General features: G+C 40.1%; 1 protein-coding gene and 1 long non-coding RNA gene across 10 annotated transcripts in view; one reads left to right on the top strand and one right to left on the bottom strand.

Annotated features, from left to right (window-relative positions):
- Positions 1-3,578: 3,578 nt before the first annotated feature.
- LOC109140608 (uncharacterized) lies at positions 3,579-8,635 on the bottom strand. Of its 2 annotated transcripts, none has more exons than XR_003463449.1 (4): positions 8,527-8,635; positions 7,556-7,628; positions 4,104-7,436; positions 3,579-3,834 (listed from the first exon to the last, which is right to left on the bottom strand). It is a non-coding gene; the product is annotated as an uncharacterized LOC109140608 (long non-coding RNA). The 2 variants fall into 2 exon arrangements; XR_003463448.1 differs by having other exon boundaries at positions 4,104-4,257.
- Positions 8,636-12,515: 3,880 nt separating this feature from the next.
- The window catches only part of thrb (thyroid hormone receptor beta), a 104,841-nt gene continuing 98,355 nt past the window's right edge, over positions 12,516-19,001 (top strand). For 5 of the 8 annotated variants that reach the window (XM_019267931.2, XM_027286473.1, XM_019267924.2 and 2 more), the window contains exon 1: positions 12,518-13,099. The gene's annotated coding sequence lies outside the window, so the exon portion shown is untranslated. Of the gene's footprint in view, positions 13,100-13,132; positions 13,301-19,001 lie in introns of those variants that run through there. The other 3 variants (XM_019267940.2, XM_010746686.3, XM_019267917.2) reach the window with 3 other exon arrangements.

Here is a 19,001-nt window from a genome sequence, read left to right as displayed (position 1 = left end):
GGTTTGTGGTTGGGGCTATCACAATATATACAGGTCTGTGGTGCTGTGCTCGCTGTGTGCAGTGCAGTAGCTGAGGGCATACTCCAACTTTTAGGTTTTCTTTCATAAGAGGGTGCTGACTTACAGACGGGTCTATTATTTGGCAGAATGTCCCTTTGTGTGTTACCTGGTCTGGTCAGCTGAAGTGCTCTTTCTCTACTTTGAACCTCATTCCAAAGGAAATGAATGAGCTCAGGCACCTTCCATTCACCATTTGGGTCTGACTTGCATGTGTAGGTTAATGCTTTGTCCTCTGGTATCAGCTGTAGGCTGTAGGCAGCCATATGTATCATTGTGAACACCCATGGATTGTAGACCGCGGATCACATCCATCATACAGTGCTGCAACATCTGATGATCTTTTAACAGGGGCAAGGTTCAACAATTTGGACTTATGTGCACTAATAACAATGTCTTTTCTTCCAAAACGGTTCTGAAGTAATTCCACTGCTGCATCATAATTCCCATCAGTCATGCTTAGTCCTGCAACAGCTCTTGCAGCTGTCCCAGTCAGGCAGGATCTCAGGCAGGTGAACTTTTCCCTCTCCTTACACAGTGCATCATTCTCATGAACAGCCGTTTCATACTGGGACCAGAATTCTTGCCACTGGCTGACTTCTCCGTCACATTTTTCTATCACCAGCTTTGGCAGTTTAACAGTCTGCCTGTTTGCTGATCTTACTGAGCCAGGGATCGCATCACTCATCCGCTCATTCACGGGGTCCTAATTAACCTATCGACACAGGCTTTCAGTGTGATGATGCGGTCCTGGTAGTCCTGAGTGGTCGCGATCACCCTCGTTGCCATTGCAACTTAACGTCTAAGCGTTACACTAACAGAAGACAACACAACACATTTCTATTTCGAAATAAAAGTGTTTGTTATTGTAACCTATTAGTATTATTCATCTATTGTCAGAGAATTTATGAGAGTATAATAATCTACTGTCTTTTGTTACAGGGTGTGTTGTGCCTCAGGTTAATTATTGCTCTAGAGTCTAGGACATAGCTTTGGAGACGGGCCAAGATTCCAAATTTCCCAGCTCAGCATAAATGTCATGCAAATCTTTGATTAAAATTTGCATGAAAAGACATGCGCATGTTTTTTTATTTTATTATCTTTATTATCTTTTTTAATTGTGACTTATGAATCATTGTTTCCAGCCATAAATGTTGAGACACGTTGCCAAGATTATTTTGGGGCTGTTGATAAGAGGTGTTGGACATAAGGAATAAAAATGAGCCCAATAGTATGGTGTGTAATGGTACAATGGAAACTCGTCATTCAACCTGTCAGATGTGCACAAATATTAAGGACATGACCTCAGACTCCTCAGTGGTTGCTATGGGCTTGAATACACACATAGACTCAATCCTAACATTGAGTATTTCTACTGTTTGCTACGTTACATTGGATGGTGACAACTCAAGAGTTAGACAGAAAATGCAGCGGAGAGAAACTTGCAACAAAGGACCAAAGCTGGAGTCAAACCCGGTTTGTTGTGGTAAGGATCGTAGCCTTGATAACTGAATATTATAGTTTTTACTTCAGTACATTTATTTACATTTATTTATTACTTATTCTCTCTCTCTGTTTAGATTTTACATTAAAAGTGAGTCATAAATTAAGCTCATAAAGGACAATGTATTGTTAAAGATTAAGCCAGAGGTTTGATCTGTGTCCCCTGTGTGTCAGTGCGTAGTTTGTCGCATTTCAGACGTCTAGAGTTGTTTGCAGTTCCACTAAAGAGATTCACTAGTATTAACAATCTAATAATGACATATACATTTTAATTTAGTATATTTGAATTGTTGTATTGATACAATTATTCTCACGCTGCATGTGTGTGCGTGTGTCATAGCGGAGGACATCTAACGCCAAGTGATGTCTCGACATGTCGGAGTCTTTGCCAACTCTCGCGTCTTTGATCTGTGCCGTGATATTGAACTTCTGCCAAACACCTGTAAGATGGAATGGTTTATTTCATTTCAGTTAATCTATAACTATTTTACTGTCACTCTCAGGTCAGGGGCCTTACACCTGTCAGCCAAAGCATAGGCTGTTCCTCTAGTAAACCATGTCGGTGTCACGTTTTGTCTCACCCAGTTGTGAAAAGTTCACGTTTATATGAAGATTTTGGCATCATACCAGGTTGCAACGTGACTCTCTGCAGAATATTACATGTATACCACAAACTCACTCTGTCCTCTCTGACGTTAAATGGCTCCAGGTTCACTTATATTGATAAAACCTTGTTTACATATGTCAATATTTGGCTTGCACGTCAGATCCCTGATTTAGGCCACCTGACTGAGAGTGAGTGGGAAGCAGGACACAACAAAGATGTCTCCTGGTGAGGCATGGTGGGTTTACTTGTGGTTTTACTTTTGTAAAAATGTTTTTACACTTGGCTGAAGTGGAAAAGTTGTTCTAAAAACGAATTCTGACAAAGTGCATTGGAAACAGCGGCGTACGTGGAGCCCGTGACTTAAATGTTCATTTTGTTTACATATTTAGCCTGAATAAATGTGGGCTAAAAAACAGGTTCAACGACAGAACGTATTTACACTGACACTGACTCTTCTTGTTGATACTCAAATAGGCCTATATGTTGGTGTTGGCATGATTAGCCAAAAACATTTTTGACCTCACCTATTTTCACTCAAAGGTCAAATTTCACACTGAGGTGATTAAAAAATGTAAAAATAAAGTGGAAGGACAAGCAGCTCTTCACATGGGGAAAAACTTTAAAAATACAAGGACAGCTGCTCCGAACAGGATTTAAATCATAGGAGGGCCAGTTCACTGGAAAGAGGCTGTAATTATTACTTGGTGGGGGTAAAGAATTACCTACATACACTGGGATTAAAGGATTAAACTCACTGACCAGAGCAGGTGATGTTAAATCACCCCTAAAGAAAGAGATAGAAATAAAACCAAACCCAACTGACCTAACTTAACAGTAAATAGGAGTCATAATATCCGCAAACTGATTCTATTATGTCAGCTATACAGAAGCACCCCCCTTCCATTAGCCACCATAAACTATAATACTGATTATACCGAACCAAATAAGACTTTAGTGTGTGTTTGTTCTTTGCTTATAATTTCAGTTTTTCATATCTAAGAAGAATATTATATTATTTGTTCTTTGATAATATCACTTTAATGTCTTTACTTCATGAAACCCAGTGCCTCGCTTTAGATAAGAAAAACTAATTAGGTATGGCAGTTCAGTTCGCACACAATGAAGCAATGAATGTCTTTTGGCTGAAATAGCTAAATGTTTGCAGTGGTTAATAAATACAATACAGAAATAGCCCGACCATAAACCAAAACAGACAAACCCATAAACCCACATGCCCACTCCATCTTGTTATTCTATCAGCAAACCAACTCAAGGGGCTGCACTAACCCTTATTAAAAGCCAGTTGTTGTTTTACAAGGTTTTGTCATTGAGACAAAATGCTTGCAAGAACCTTCCTCATAATAACAAACAAAACAATCTGCTAACAAGGAGAAAATAAATAAAATAATAATAAAATAAATGAACTCTTTTTTTATTTTTGAAGCATAGACAGTGCAAACAACGGATGACTTGTACATGACGTTTCTGAAGAGACTTTGCGAAGCTCAGAGTGTGGTGGCTCTGGCCACCACCTCGATTTTGGCAGTCCTGCCTCTTCTACCTCCCCGCTAATCTTAAAAATTGGCAGAGATGGGGTTCATCGGTGGACCTGAAGCGGGCTGAATGGCGCCTGTGTGCTCAAACAAGCCATCTGTAAGGGCACCCACCTGTCAATCAAAGCAGTCATGCTGTTAATTATGCATAACTTTAAGCCTTAATATAATTTGAACAGGTGAGTTCTATAAAAATTCACCCTCCGTACAGTTGTCATGAACGTGGAAATAAGCTACAGAGACCAAAACTGTTTCTTGTACCAGGCTGTAAACATGTTTATTTCTGCTGTGAAGTTGGACGTTTTAACATGGAGGCCATAAAGTGTAATATAGTGGCCATGCAAACCTAAAAAATTGGAGGCAGACATGTGTGCAGAGCTTACCCGTACACCCAATGATGAGGAATGTCATGCTATCTTCACACACATGGAAAAAATGGGGGGAGGCTGTGGCTCAGGAGGTAGAGCCGGTCGTCCCCGGCTCCCCCAGTCTGCATGCAAGTGTCCTTGTGCAAGATATTGAACCCCAAATTGCTCCCTGTAAAAGCGTCAGCTAAATGTAAATGTAAAAATATAAATTTGGGAAGCAACCTAAAAAGGTGGTTTTTAATGTTTTTCATGAATGACAAGAAATTTTAGATGGCTTAGCTTTAACCATCCAATATTAAACCGATAGGCCACTTTGCAAAATTTTCTTGAAGGCATCTAACCACAGCAATAAACAGGTTTAACAACCAAACTTCCAGAGGCTGTGCCTGGAGCTGGTTTCACTCTCTAGTTAATGTCACTTTACCTGCATGGTGACCTGTGAAATAACTGGTTATGAGATGTTTGTATGTGTGTGTATGTGTGTGTGTGTGAACTGGTCTGGGGGCCTCTGTGTTGATGTTGATCTTAACGTTACTTGACAGATCCCAGAACAAAATGCCCTAGTTGCCAGAGGGAGCGGGCACTCAACTGCGCACAGATACTTTATTTATAGGTGGAGGAGATCAGAGAGAGGGCAGGTTCACAAGGCCAGCTGTTTTTTTTGCATTGCTGGGTAGCACTTCAGACAAACCACAAAAACGAAGCAAATGCTCTTTGAAGCATGCATCTGGGGAATATGGAACAGATTGATGCAATCTTCATCAATGTTGAAGAACCTGCTTTACTAGGAATGAATTACTTTAGTCCGACACAAGCGTGTTCATGTATGGTCCTAGAAAGCAAATTTGGCATACAGGTGGTCAACTTTGGAGGCAGAAACAAGATGATGCATTGGATCTATTATCAGTTACAGTGGTGTCATCATTGCTTATATCGCTTCATGTTGTATGTCGTCATTTGAACTCAACAGTTTGTTGAGTTCTGCTGCAGTCAAAAAAACTTTTGGACCACATAGACTGGATAATCTTTCAGCATAAGCTCTGCATTCTCAGCATAATGCAATGCAAGAAAAACACAGCATATAGGAGCATATCGGCTACAGGGAGGCTTCACACTGCGATATGATCAATTAGAAATAAAGGCCTGTCTCTGATACAAACCTGCTTCAAATGCAGGCCTTGTACCCTCTGCAGTTAAGGTAAATAAGGGCCCAGCCTCATTTTTAACCTTTAGGAACAATACACGATGACAAGCATCTTGGAACAGCTTACAGCTTCTGTACATCTCTGTACTTTACATACCTGTGTAATAATAACCCCCATTTTAGTTTCGGCATGCACATCAGATACCAAATGCCAGTCTTGAACCGAGATGGGGATTATGATCTGCCCCCTATATGCCCCCATTTGTGATGGCGTTAGGAAATGGCCAAGTTGTGGTCATGTGATGACTCCTCAGCTCATATAATTATGCAGCTGGATATGCTGAATGTAATCATATTATAACTCCCAGTTTTTATAGTAGACCTTCTAAAGATGTTGATAAATTTCCAGTAGGATGGTTATTTCTCAAAAGGCCCAGTGACTGTCCAAACTGTTGCTTGGAAAATTCTTCTTGTCAACATCATCAGAAGGACTTCCTTAGAAAAACATGTCTACCTGCCCATTTTAATATTTTAATACTTGTACAGCCATTAAAATAGGAAAGTGACAGTCTGAAAGTTGCAGTTAAGATAAAATCTCCAGCAGCTCAGAGCTTATTAAGATCCACTGAAAACATGATAGGTAGACGAAGATCAAAGCCAAAATTTGGCATCATATTAGATCAGATTATAATACATTGGATCAGATTAAACTTTAATGATCCGTGTGGAGAAACTGGGTCACTGCAGCAGTGAAAAAAGAGTCCTAAGGTTAATGACTTAGCAGGGAAATAAAGACAGCTCTCTCTTTCTGCAGAGCTCCTGTTGGTTTACAATACAAGATAGCTTATAGAAGATATGGATAGCCGATAAATAAGCATCTCACCTGTCTAAATTCTAAATTACAGTTACAGAGCTGATGTACAGATGTGCCTCAACACCATCTGTTCACATGACGTTAAAGTATACAATAGTGTAAATCAGATCCTAAGCCTCCTAAGACAAGAAATGAGTGACGCATTAATGTGAAGACTGTTGATTCTTGACACCAAGAATATACATAGTGTAACACACTACTTCTGATTCTTTATGTTCATCTGTGGATGAAGGGGAATCGACTTGACGGAGATGTTTATTGCACTACACAAAGATCAAACTCTTGGTCTTGTTCAGGATATTTTGGTCTAGTTATCTTTTATTTTTATTGATTAGGTGCAACGCTTACCAACTAACACTGGTATGCTACAGATCTCACCACATAGCCAAAGTTAGTGTTGCTCAATGACTTTAAGGTCTGGTGCAGGGGTCTCAAGAGATCAAATTTTAGTCATATGTAGGGGTTTCAAAAGTTTGAGACCACTGCACTAGATACAGAGTGGTTTGAAACCCCTGTACTGTGCTAGAATGAGAATCTCTAGTTGCTTATATTTCTGATATCTCCCCAAGTCAAAGTCTTGGCCTACTGCAGTGATCTCAAAATCTTGAGCAGGAGTTTCAATGATCTTGGTCTGATGCAAAAGTCTCAATGTCTTGTTCTAGTACAGTGGTCTCTGTGTGAGACTGAACTTTCATGAAACCTCCAGTTGAAAGCAGAGGAAATGCAATATGGCACGATAAATATTAATAAGCAGCAGCCACACTCCATGTCCTTGCTATTTCTGCTGACCTTGGCTCGCTTCTCCAGGAATATAATCTCGAGTGGCATTATTCTACTACTACAACAATATGGAATTACAGCACTTGACCCACTCCATGGATCAACTCAGAGTGTTGAGCTAGATGGGAGTCCATCAGCGTACTGTAGAAACTGTAGGAAATATGAGTTCATATGTCAAGTAACTGGAACTGGAAATATAGTCGACTCTGTCTCGCATCATTGAATTTATGTTTATAATCTTTAACAATGAGCCACACTCACATCCTTCCCCTGGAGTACAACAGGCATCCTGAAAATGAGTTCCCACTCTCTTAATTTCACTCATGCCAACCTAGTTTGGACCACCTGATGAAAGTCTTTCCTTCCTCGGGTTAAGGTTAGGGTTAAACCTAACCCTGTCTGTAGCAAATCCTGCAATTGGGGGCATCTGGAGGACTTTCCCATGATGATGCCCTAAAACTCAGCCAGTTCTAAACTGATCTTGGGAGTTATCCAGTTACACATTAACACCGTGATGGATTAACATCTGGTGCTTTGTTGGTTTGAGGCTCTAGAGATGTGAGAGAAAAAAAAACAGACTGTAGAAAAGCAACGCTTTCTAGGTTATGTAAGCTAATTATAGCCAATTTACTGACCTTCCCAGATGAGAGATGTTAATGTGTACTATACCTCGAATGTGCACATGATTCATCATATGCAGGTGTCCTCAAGATGCACTGAGCCTCTCCCCAAGAGTGAATGACTGGTTTAAACACATTTGGAGAGTCAACTCACCACGCTTCAAGGACTGTCTAGTGGGTAGACTATATGAATGCTTACGCTGACCTGAATGTAAAGGCATTGAAAATTTGTTGCTTACTGTTTTTTTCCTTCACCAGCTAGCCACTAAACTAAACATCTGTCTACTGCAGTTTCGAAAATGTTTTTTGGCAGCAGTGAAACAGCGAATATGCTGTAAAACCAAAACAAGCTAAAAGAGGCTAAGGAACCCCCTATAGCTGCAGGTTTGTGTCATTATTCAGGCTCTCTGTGGCTTTGTAACCCCTTTTACAGTATATTACACATACAACACATTACCCAATTAATATGCAGAAGATTGCAGAGTGATTGGTTGTACAGGCAGTAGATTTGTTTTTCCTCTAAAGATGGTAAGAAACTGGAGGAAACCGTGCTCTTTTCCCAAACCTAACCAACTGCTGTTGCTTAAGTTGAATCGAACATTTCCAACATTAACTATGTAATGTGCTCGGCTGTCACGTACCATAGACATACCTCTACACGTTGATGAATGCGTGAATGTACAGCATGTACATCATCCAACATAACCTCACTTGGCTTGTTACACTCATGTGACCTTAAAGGTGCTATGATCAGTAGATCAGCAACACGTTGTTCTTGTCAGGAACAGGCAGACTTGATGCAAACAGGTTCTGCATTTATCATCACCATTTAGGTGTAGTTTACATATACAGGTGTGGTTGAACATGGTGTCCTACTGTGTGTGTTCTCTCTTGTGTGTATAACAAAGGTGTGCGTATTTGGTTTACCTTAAAATTTGCATCAGGTCGATGAGCAGTTCTTAAAACAAATATTTTACCTAAATATTCAAATTCAGTTGAAGAAAGGAGCCACACTTTTACCTTATTGTTGTCCCGCAGTCTATCATAAGAAATGTGACATTATGTCGAGATATTTTCCAGTTTAACTGTGATGCAGTTTCACAGCAGAAAATATATTGGCTACTTAAAAACATCAACAGTAAACTCTGCACAGACGGAGAGGAATAGATAGTAGGAAAGGCGGAGATAACTTTTATCTCCCACTAACAGCAACTTCTATAGCTGATAATGTAATTCAAACATATTGTAACTTGTTATTGTGGTTTCTGTTTATGGCCCATATGCACACCTTACTTTGAGTACAAAATGTCCTTGCCTGTTTACTACAAGAGCGGGAAACAGTCGTTGTACAGATAAGGTAGACGTTTATCACAGAATCACTCCTGGAATGCATGGAACTTACATACATTGATAGTGCAAGAGTGTAGTGAGATTGCACCATTCTGCCTTCATTTGCATTTAACTAAAATCCATCTTTACATACACTTAAAATGTCTTCAAGTGGTGGATATTCAAAACAGTATGATTCTGTTTTGCATTTGCTCTGCACATATATTCACTCCTGCATAAAGGCAGTCAAATAAGCAGCCCTTTACACACTTGGAAAACATCCACCTTAAACACACAAAGGCAAAGGTGGCATAAGTTGAACAGGTCTACAGCAAGTGATCAGTGTCATCCAAGGTATGCATAACACAGGGGTGTTCAAACTGTTCCACAAAGGGCTGGTGTGGCAGCAGGTTTTCCTTCCAACCAAACAGCAGCACACCAGACTTGACTCATTTAATCAACTGATCTCAAGTCTTCAGAGAGTTGATTGGTCAAACTGTGTGCTCTTGGTTGGTTGGAAGGAAAACCTGCAGCCACACCGGCCCTTTGTGGAACAGTTTGTGCACCCCTGGGCCAGGAACATTTACAAATCACTGCCAAACCTTTTACGAATAATGTACCTGGAAGCGTCGAGTCTGCCATGACTTTAGAGCCAGTTCAACACAAATCCAGTAAGAACTTGGAAAGGCAAATACGAAACAGGCTAAAAAGGTTGCTGAGGTAAACTGACAGTTATATCAGGCAGATTCAGCAAGAAAGACTCAACACCAGATACATTCCTTTAAATGATGCAAAGTTTATGATATTATGTTGCTGAAGCATATACACAACATTAGCTCCAGGCCAAAAATGGTATCAAACATAAGTGGCCAACATTTTATGAATCTCATGGGTTCAATATCATGGATCATATGTGGTCAGCCCATAGGCCTGTTTGAGTTACATACATGGGCATGAGATGGAGCTGGTTAGACTATTTGGAACCTTTATGGGTTCAGTTACATGCGTCACACAAGTCGTCTTCCTGTGGGCCCCACATGACCCCTATAGGACTTCATTTACAATTAAGACAGCTCCTCTTTATTATAAGCTTTTTTAAAAAGGATGATCTGATTGCAAAACCTCACCTCACCTATGGTGAAACTACAGTGGTGACACATGTCTAGAGCCAGGGTTTAGTTTGTCTGCTCTGGTCTGCTGTAGAAACATGGCTGTTCATCATGGAGAACACACATTGTGTCTGTGGATATTAAATACTTATTCTAAGATAGCAAAACTATAAACATTCTTATTTTCAGATGGTTATACCATCTACTGAAGACATAGTTGTAAATATTATATTCAATTTCAGCCCTATTCTGATTTAGCCCCCCCCCTAAATTTTACACACTGGACGTTGAATGTATTGTGAATTTGTACGGTACATTAATATAATAAATTTACATATTTTTGTGTGCATAGTGTGAATAATGGTGACAACAAGTTTTGTATTTGGTCTAGTATTGTGTGAGGGAGCTGCAGCCACAAAATCCTCGTGAGAAACTTTAAAAAGTCACTTTTAGAAAAAATTAAATGCAGGATACTTTGAATTGCAAACAAAGTCAATTATGACTCTTTGTATTATGATTTTTTTTCTCCATGGAGGCTTCATGTTTATAAGACAGAAATCTGTGACACCGTTTACAATGTCAAATTCATGGTCCGAGCAGGAAATCATAGGCAGAGCTGGTGGGAGAAACACCACTGCGCATAGTCAAGTAAAGGCAGAAGCTAGAAACATATTGGTGTTTATATGCACCAGGCAAGCATTTCAAACAATCAAAGTTCAACATGTGTAAGTGGTCAAACATATTCTCTGTGGTTATTAAGAGTTAACAGTTGACATTCCTACTAGAAACATTTATTTATATAAGCCATTAAAACTAATCTCTCCAACATATTATAGCCATCAAGAGCAGACACATTCAAGAGCTCACACATTTGAAGTGGGCAGTAACAAATTGCTGTTATTGTAGTGAACGCAGCCGTACTGTGAACACTGGAGCTGAAGATGCTGAATAATTATGCACTATTGCAAGAGGCAAGAGTTTGGCTTTTGATTTTTTTAAATTCTCCTTCCTGTTTGCTTACAGAGGTTCTTTCATAATGAATACACAAAGATGAATGAATTCAAATCAAACAGTGGTAACACTGTTTTCTTTAGATAATGTCTCAACAGCAGGGGGCATTAAAGAAGTCAGGTGCAGAGGTCAGTCACTGTCTGGCACTATGTATGCTATGTTTTGATTTATTGACGTGTCACTAGAACATCATCATTTGAAGCCATAAAAGTTGTGAGTTAAGCTATAAAATGCTATGTAAGTGCTGGGAACTTGGACATTGTTTTGTAGCCAACCTCAAGTGTTTGTTCTAGGAGTTGCTTATGGCGCTCCTACATTGGCTTCATTTCCCCGGGCCACGGAAGTTGTCGCTTGATAGCGACTTTCTCCACTGTATTTTAATGTTTGTCACAATGCCGGTACTCGTAGAGCTAAATCTCATGACACTTTCCATACAGGGCAAGTCTAGACTGTACTCTTTATAATATTATCTATTATACAGAGCCAATGATTCCTCCACGAGCAAGCACTAGGGATGGGAATCGAGGTTCCGTGTGTTTCAATTCCATGGAATCGTTTGGCACAACTAATTAAATCATGTAACTTACGCTTAAGTTTGGCACGTGCAGTGCAATCAGTAGTAAACAAAGGCACCCACTCGGTTCAAACGCTCCAGAGTTTGGCTGCATTTTACCAAAAAAGATGGCAACAGGGCGACTTGCAATCATTACAAAGAGATTTAGCGTCGGGAGGGAACACGACGAACATGCAGAAACATTTGCGCACACAACATGCAATATTTTATTTTACAAGTCTATAAAAATACATAAGTAATATAATGAAATATGAGAACTAATGAGAATCGATAATGGAATTGGAATCGTAAAAATCTTATCAATCCCTAGCAAGCACTTGACAATATAAAATATATTATTATTATTATTATAAAAAGGTTTGAGAAATCTGGATTTAAACTTTTAATTTGTTAAATATGTTGAGCACAAGTCTATAAAAACACATAAGAAATATAATGAAATATGAGAACTAATGAGTTACACATCGTTACTAGGCTGTGGGCCTCTTTTGACCTCGCTGTTGGTTTTGTAAGGTCGTGATACTTCTAACTAAACAAAGTTGATGCTGATCAAACTGTTTGTTCTTCTTTTTTTTCCCCCCCAAATAAGAATCGATAAAGAATCGAATCGTTAAGCAGAATCGATAATGGAACTGGAATCGTAAAAATCTTATCAATTCCCATCCCTAGCAAGCACTTGACAATATAAAATATATTATTATTATTATTATAAAAAAGTTGGAGAAATCTGGATCTAAACTTTTAGTTTGTTGAAACTGGTTGAAAACAAACTGAAATATAATGAAATATGTGAACTAATGAGAACAAAAACAATACTATTTCAACTGCAAAATACTGAAATGCGTACACACCGCACTAAATCATAATTAATAATTTATTTATTTATTTAAATCCTCTTCCTGCTTTGGTCCAACACACACCCACACCCACACGCACAAGGGCACACACAGGGTAAGTTAGAACAGTATGTTTCCTGCCCTGTCGGCATGTACCCGGCCTACTGTAAAGACAGCCAACCGCCATCGAAAAAAAAAGAAAAAAAAAAAAAAACTTGGGAGTTTGTAATAAGGGCGAGGCTTATTTTGTTCGGTTCCTGCCCGTGAGTCGGCTCTCTGATTCCCCGTAGCGATCAGTCGGAGCGCTACAATTGTCAGTTTCGTTACTGTTCCGCTTTTTTCTTTTTTTTTTCTCCTTTTCTTTTCTTTTTTTTTTATTGTTGTAAGGTTTTCTTTACAGGGCTCCATGTTGAAGTTGAGTTGTTGTTGAGTCTCGGCGCGGACGCACTGTTTTTTTTTTTTTAGTCCATACTACACTCACACTGCACATTACAGAAGACGCACACACATATGCATGCATACACACACTCACACACACACACTCACTCACACACACGCGCGCGTAGCTCTCGCCTGGTTTGCACTAGCGCGGGTCATTTCAGGTTAAACCCTGGCGCTGTGTCCCGTTCAGTTTAGCCGACGGAGATCGACACTGGTTCCAGTTGAGGAGAAGGAATGCACAAGCAAAAGGACTCCAAATAATATTTGGATACGAGCTTCGTCTTGCATATGCGGTATGTTTCATTTTTTTTTTTTTTTTTTTTTTTTTTTTTGTGGAGAGGAGGGAGGGAGAGAGATCTTTTATAGCCAATGACAGCCTCTCCAAAAAGCTGTGTGCTTGGCATTACAGCAACCGAGGTGCGTGCTGTACATTGCGCCTTCCCCGGGCTAAATGTTCATATGAATCTTTCACGCTTTTAACATGAGCAATGTTGGTAAGTCCAAAGCCGGAGGAAAGAGGGAGGTGAATGGTGTCCACCGAACTGCGCGTAAAATCTGTGCATTTCTGCGCAGCCTCGCCATTACGCAGGCGTTTCACACCTGATTGAACGTGACTTAGACCTTTCTAGAATCACACCCGTCTTAATAACAATTCGGCTTATGATTTATCCAGAAAGCTTCACTTTAATAGTGTCATATTTCAACTTTCTGACGGGCTAACGCCGCTTCCTTTCACGCCCACAGCGGTTTGTTTTGTCGGCGTGAGATAGCAGGAAAGGAAAGAGGATTTATGAAAAAAAGTTGAACTTGTGTTGATTTTTTTCGCGTTTTCTTAAAGCCGAATTAATCAGAGACTCGTAGAAAGTCAGACGCGTAGTTGGGATTGTTTTAATTGGCCGCGGGTTTAAAGAAAAGGCGAGAAAAGTTTAAATGTATAGACATTTAGATGGAGGTTTGGTAAAGGAGAAAAAGAACAACAGCGTGTACCCGAGCGAGCTTTATCAGGACTTGAGGGAGTTGGTTATCGTTTCCCTCGTTGCTGAGGGCATCCTACCAGCTTATCCTAACACCACTTTCTTCATTTCTCCTTCTGTGGTTTTAATATATATATGTATATATGTATGTGTGTTATTTCTCCCTACTCCTCTGATGTATAACCTTTGCTTTCGGTTTGGCAACGTGAACTTCTCTGAAGCGCTCGATCAACATCTGGCATGCAAAATAAGCAATCCTTTCACAGTGCATTAGTGACCTTAAAGGCTTGGACTTCTGAACATTACACTTGAGTGTATCAGTGACATTGCACAAACAGAAGTCTTAGTTGTTTGCTAATGCTTCCTCTAACACACACCCACACACACGCACACACACACACACACACACACACACACACACACACACACATTTGTGGCATTAGCCCTGAGGAAAGATTTGTTGTCAGGAGGAAGTGTGAAGTTATAAACCGTGCTGTAGTCTGCAGATTGATATGATATAGAGTGATGCATTCAGAGGCTGTCAGGAAATATAAATGTACTCGTGCATGACTGTGACTGAGGTTGTGTTTTTTTTTTCTTCTTCTTCCCTCTGGGTGTCTTGATGTGAGGTTTAGGGGACAGAGAGCGTTAAAACTATGACAGCAGCAATGTTTATGATATTCATAAAAGCACATTGGTCCCCCGTCGGTGCCAACAATAAAAGGTTAGAAATATTTTCCCATGCATCTGTGGAGCAAACAGCAACAGGCGAAGCGTTTCAGCCAGAGGGCATCCTCAGCTTCTGATTTTGTTGTGAGGATGTGAGAAAATAACCTGTCAATCAATGTGAAATCTGCATTTTTAAGTAAAATTCTGAATCATTTTCAGGACAGATTGTAACATTCACACAATTCAGACTCATTCGTTTTGGATTTATTTATCCGTATTCATCTAATTTGATTTTCAAACTAGAAGCACTCAGATGCATCACAGTTCACATTTACATGAAGGAGTTTCCAAGGAGCTACTGAAAGCAGCATCCGCCGTGAGCTGAGGGTATTTCAGGTCGTTCTGTTTTGTGGGAGCATGTGTGGACATCTTCAGCTTCACAGCGCCGGCTCACGTCTGCAACAGCGCAGCCTACAGTTTCTGTTACTGCAGGTAGCACACAGCTTTTAAAGATAATGTCATTTGTACATGCAAGAAGAGAGTGTGTGTGTGTGTTTGGCATGGGGCTGCTGGGGCATTAACGTTGGATGTTTAATACAATTACCTCTTTTGATGTGTTTGTTGGGACTTGTTAGGCAGCTTTCAAATCTAGATGATCACCCCGCCCGTGTGATGACAGTTGTCTCATCAGAACACATAGCGGCACGGATCCAACGTGCTTCTTTCATTTGGGATTATAGTGCAGATTCATGTTGTGTTGTTTATGTTTCAGTCAGGCCTTCAAGACACCGTCACACTCATTTCTCGGTAAATTATCTCCTGTAATTGATTCGATTTAGCTCTTCAGCTTAGCAATTTCAGTCGAGATGTGCATTTATTTACAGTGTTCAAGATCCGATGTTGTAACGATAAGAAATAAGAATGTATATTCATCATTAAATGTGGTATTCCCCTACAAGGTAAAGACAAAACCTTTAATTTTAATTTGACATCATAAAAAATAAATAGTTACACACCTGTTGTCAGGTACAAGTTTGAACACATTGGTCAGTAATGTGGAAAATGTTAAGGAGATTAGTTTTGGTTCATTTTGCTTCTGGTAGCCATCGTCAACACTTATTAACAAGTTCTGGCCCTTTCAAACACAACGTGGCAACCGCAGCATTGCACTCTAAAACCCATTGTTTTCAATGGCGCAGCACAGCCCTATTGAAAACAATGGGTTCAATCAGATTGTGCCTGAAGGGGCCATAACTAAAGGGCCATAACTAACTGGTTTATATTTAAGAATTTAGTCCGGCGTGGCTCTGAGTGAAAAGCACAGTTAGTGGTCAGAGCTAACTTGTCTGCCCTGGCTAGCTTTACGTTTAGCTCATCCTTCTTCTCCTCAAAGTGTTTTTCATTGTTTTAAGTCACAGTAGCTCTTGATAGTACAGTGTTCTCAGAGGCAGTAGCTCTTAGTTACCTCATTAAGACACCCTCGGCCACATTGATTGGTAGCATATCTGTCCCAATCATTCGGCACACCGAACACTGGGTGATGCCTTCAGACCACTGCGAATCACACTTTCTCACGTCTAGCAGTGTTGAGCCATCCTCAGATATGCCGTGTGCTTCTTCCTAATGTGGTAGGGTTACAGCATCACGGTGCAAAAGCAATGTTAAGACATACTACTGACAGGGAATCTGACCCTGAGGTCAACCAGTCGGAGGTAGAGTCGGGTGAAATGCTGGTGAGGCAAAGAATAATGATCATATAATAATGTGACAGATCTTGTGAGACTGACCCCATGGTGGTGATGATGGTAATGAGCTCAACCCTGCAGCAGGCATCCTCTCAGCAATACAGGAACTACTACCGAACTGAAGAGTAACCTCGCACAAGGTCCCACAACCAAGCATTAACAAGGCTGTTAGCTGAGCGTATGCATGTGAACCTATGGACCAACGTGTGTAACAGGTCAAAATTAATTGATTTAGTGACTCGTTTACTCATGCATTAATTGAGGACAGGGCAACTTTAACAACCAAGTGAAACCATCTGTGTGGGTGTCTTTAATATTTATTTGTAGCAGCTGAATGGGTAAAGCTGCCTCTGACAGAGTACAAAGGTATAATGAGATAAAGCAGGTTGTCCACCAGCCATATGTTACACTTACTGTAGAGATAATAAACTCCGCCACAGTTTAACTCAACATTATTTATAGAGATGTCCCAGGCCTCATGATTGCTTGTTTTTATTTCATCTGTTGTGTCTATAGTATTTAAGCTACAGTCAGCTCTGCAATACACTGCTGTTGTTTTGAATTCTGCAAGTTCAGCCTCTCTCCATATATAATACACGAAAATGACAGGAATGCTGGATGTGATGTGATTTTTATTTTCTTTACAGAGCTACCTATCTGTCAAATGTAATGTATCTACACTGCTTTAGTTTTTACTTTAATGTGGGCCAAGTGTGCAGCTGCATCATGTGGAGCTGTAATGAATTAATATCAAGTATGAATAGTTGATCGAAAGAAAACAGTGCAATGTGCTCTCAAATATTTCCCGGTGTTTAATAGCCCGCACGATTAATGAGTAAATAACCACCAGTTGAATCAATAATGATAATAATTGTTATTTGCCGCCATGGGGGAAAAAAATAAATGAACATTAAGATAAAAAATAATAGCCTGGACTTGCTGTTGACAGAAACTCAATATTGAATGAGAGGCAAGGCAGATGCTGTAAAATATATGTTAACTAGTGCCCGTGGTTGGTTACATTCATTCTGCTGTTGAATCCTACAGACATTTGGCTTGAAGTTTAATTATTAATAATAATAAAATAAGATTATTCAGTGTTGTAACCCAATTATATCTCATTTAGTATGTAAACAAGTTAAATAAGCCATCGCCATTTTAACAGACGTTTCCCACAGAAGCTATTTTGACGTGTCATAGTAGGAACTGTGCAGGTGCATCAGCCCTTGGGTTTATATTGTGGTTTGACAGTTAGTCTCCTTCAAATTGAACTTTGACTCATGCTCTGCTGGAAGCCTACGAGTTTGTATCTATCTGCATTTAAATACACAAAGTTCCAAAGAGTTTCTCCATTTGTTCCCATGTGGAATGCAAAAAACAGTAAACGTGGCTCTCTTGCTTCAAATCATCTTGATGACTTTTCTGACAGACTAACTCAAGCATGGTCCATTTGATGTGCACTTACTGAAGCTGAAGACCACCGGGGACTAGATTTTATGTCTGAGACCCATAATGCATCACGTCAGAGCTGTTTTATACTGATCGATCTTAGCTTAGACAATGCAATGCAATGATGTCATTAGGCGTGCCATGTCTTAAATAATCCATGTCCAGTTGTGTTGCAGATGTATTTCCACTCTGCTGGAAAATGTACATCTGTTACAACAAGGAGCATCAGTAAAGTGGATGAGATACATGCGGTGGAAAGGGCTTTATGAAACCAGACATAAAAATGACTTGTTGCACAAGCAGATGATTCATGACAGTGAGAGCTTAAGGGAGGTTGTAATGTGACGGTTTTTGCAAACGAAGCAGCAGTGCTTTGGCTTTTTTTTTCTTTTTTCCTAGGAATTTCACAATGGTAGATAAACGGTCATTAGTAGAATAAGAAGTACTCAACCTGTTAACCCCCCCCAAACCACAGTGTGATTTCAAGGGAGTTATCCCTTTGGTATGATACAAGCACAACCAAAGCCAGTGCTTCAGTCCTGCTCCACGAGTGCAAGTTGGCAGGTGTTTTTGCATGCAAGTACAGGCGGACATGCTCGTAGTTGTACAGCGCTCATTTCTTGTTCTCATTGTTACATTCCGTTCTCTGGCATATATTTATCAGGTCTTGCCAAAACAGAGTAAGACATCCACTCAAACTTGTTTAATACTCGAATGACTGTACTGTAATTATTCCTATGAGCGCAACAGATCATTCACGTTTTGGTCACATATATGTTCATAAATCTGTGTTATGCTGGTCTTACATCAAAATATTGCACTGTCACAGACCGCTGATGAAAAAGAATTCACAGCGTATGCGTGCCCAAAAACCTGTGGCTCTGGCTGCCATCATGTTGGTAGTCCTTCCTCTTCCGACTCCTGGCTAATCTAAAAATTGGCAAAGGCGTGGATCATTGGTGGACCTGAGTCGTACTGAATTGCTTGGACGTACTCCCGTCATCTTGATTGTTTGGTGTAAGGTTGTCGTATTTAATATGAAGTTACATAAATGTGAGGTTTTAGTCTTGGCTAAGGCAAATATCGGTGTTCAATCACATGAACAGTGCCAAACAGGTGAGCTTTCTCTAGCACTGTCAGGCAGAACGTTAAGTGTTGGTCTTCATAGAGAATTTGGTGGAGTTGTGGCGTGAGTGAGAGCGCCTCTTTGACGTGTCCTCCCATTCGTACTACGATAGAGTGGAGAAGGAAAACGTGGGCAGAAACTGCTACAGCCCTTGAAATGCAAACACAGGGGCAGCTGTGGCCAAAAGCTGCTATTGTTTCTGCTCCACTGTTCAACAGTTTTTCTTCTTGTT

Source organism: Larimichthys crocea, chromosome XIII, assembly GCF_000972845.2.
Source record: "Larimichthys crocea isolate SSNF chromosome XIII, L_crocea_2.0, whole genome shotgun sequence".
Lineage (NCBI taxonomy): Eukaryota > Metazoa > Chordata > Actinopteri > Sciaenidae > Larimichthys > Larimichthys crocea.
This window is presented reverse-complemented; position numbering and strand designations above follow the sequence as displayed.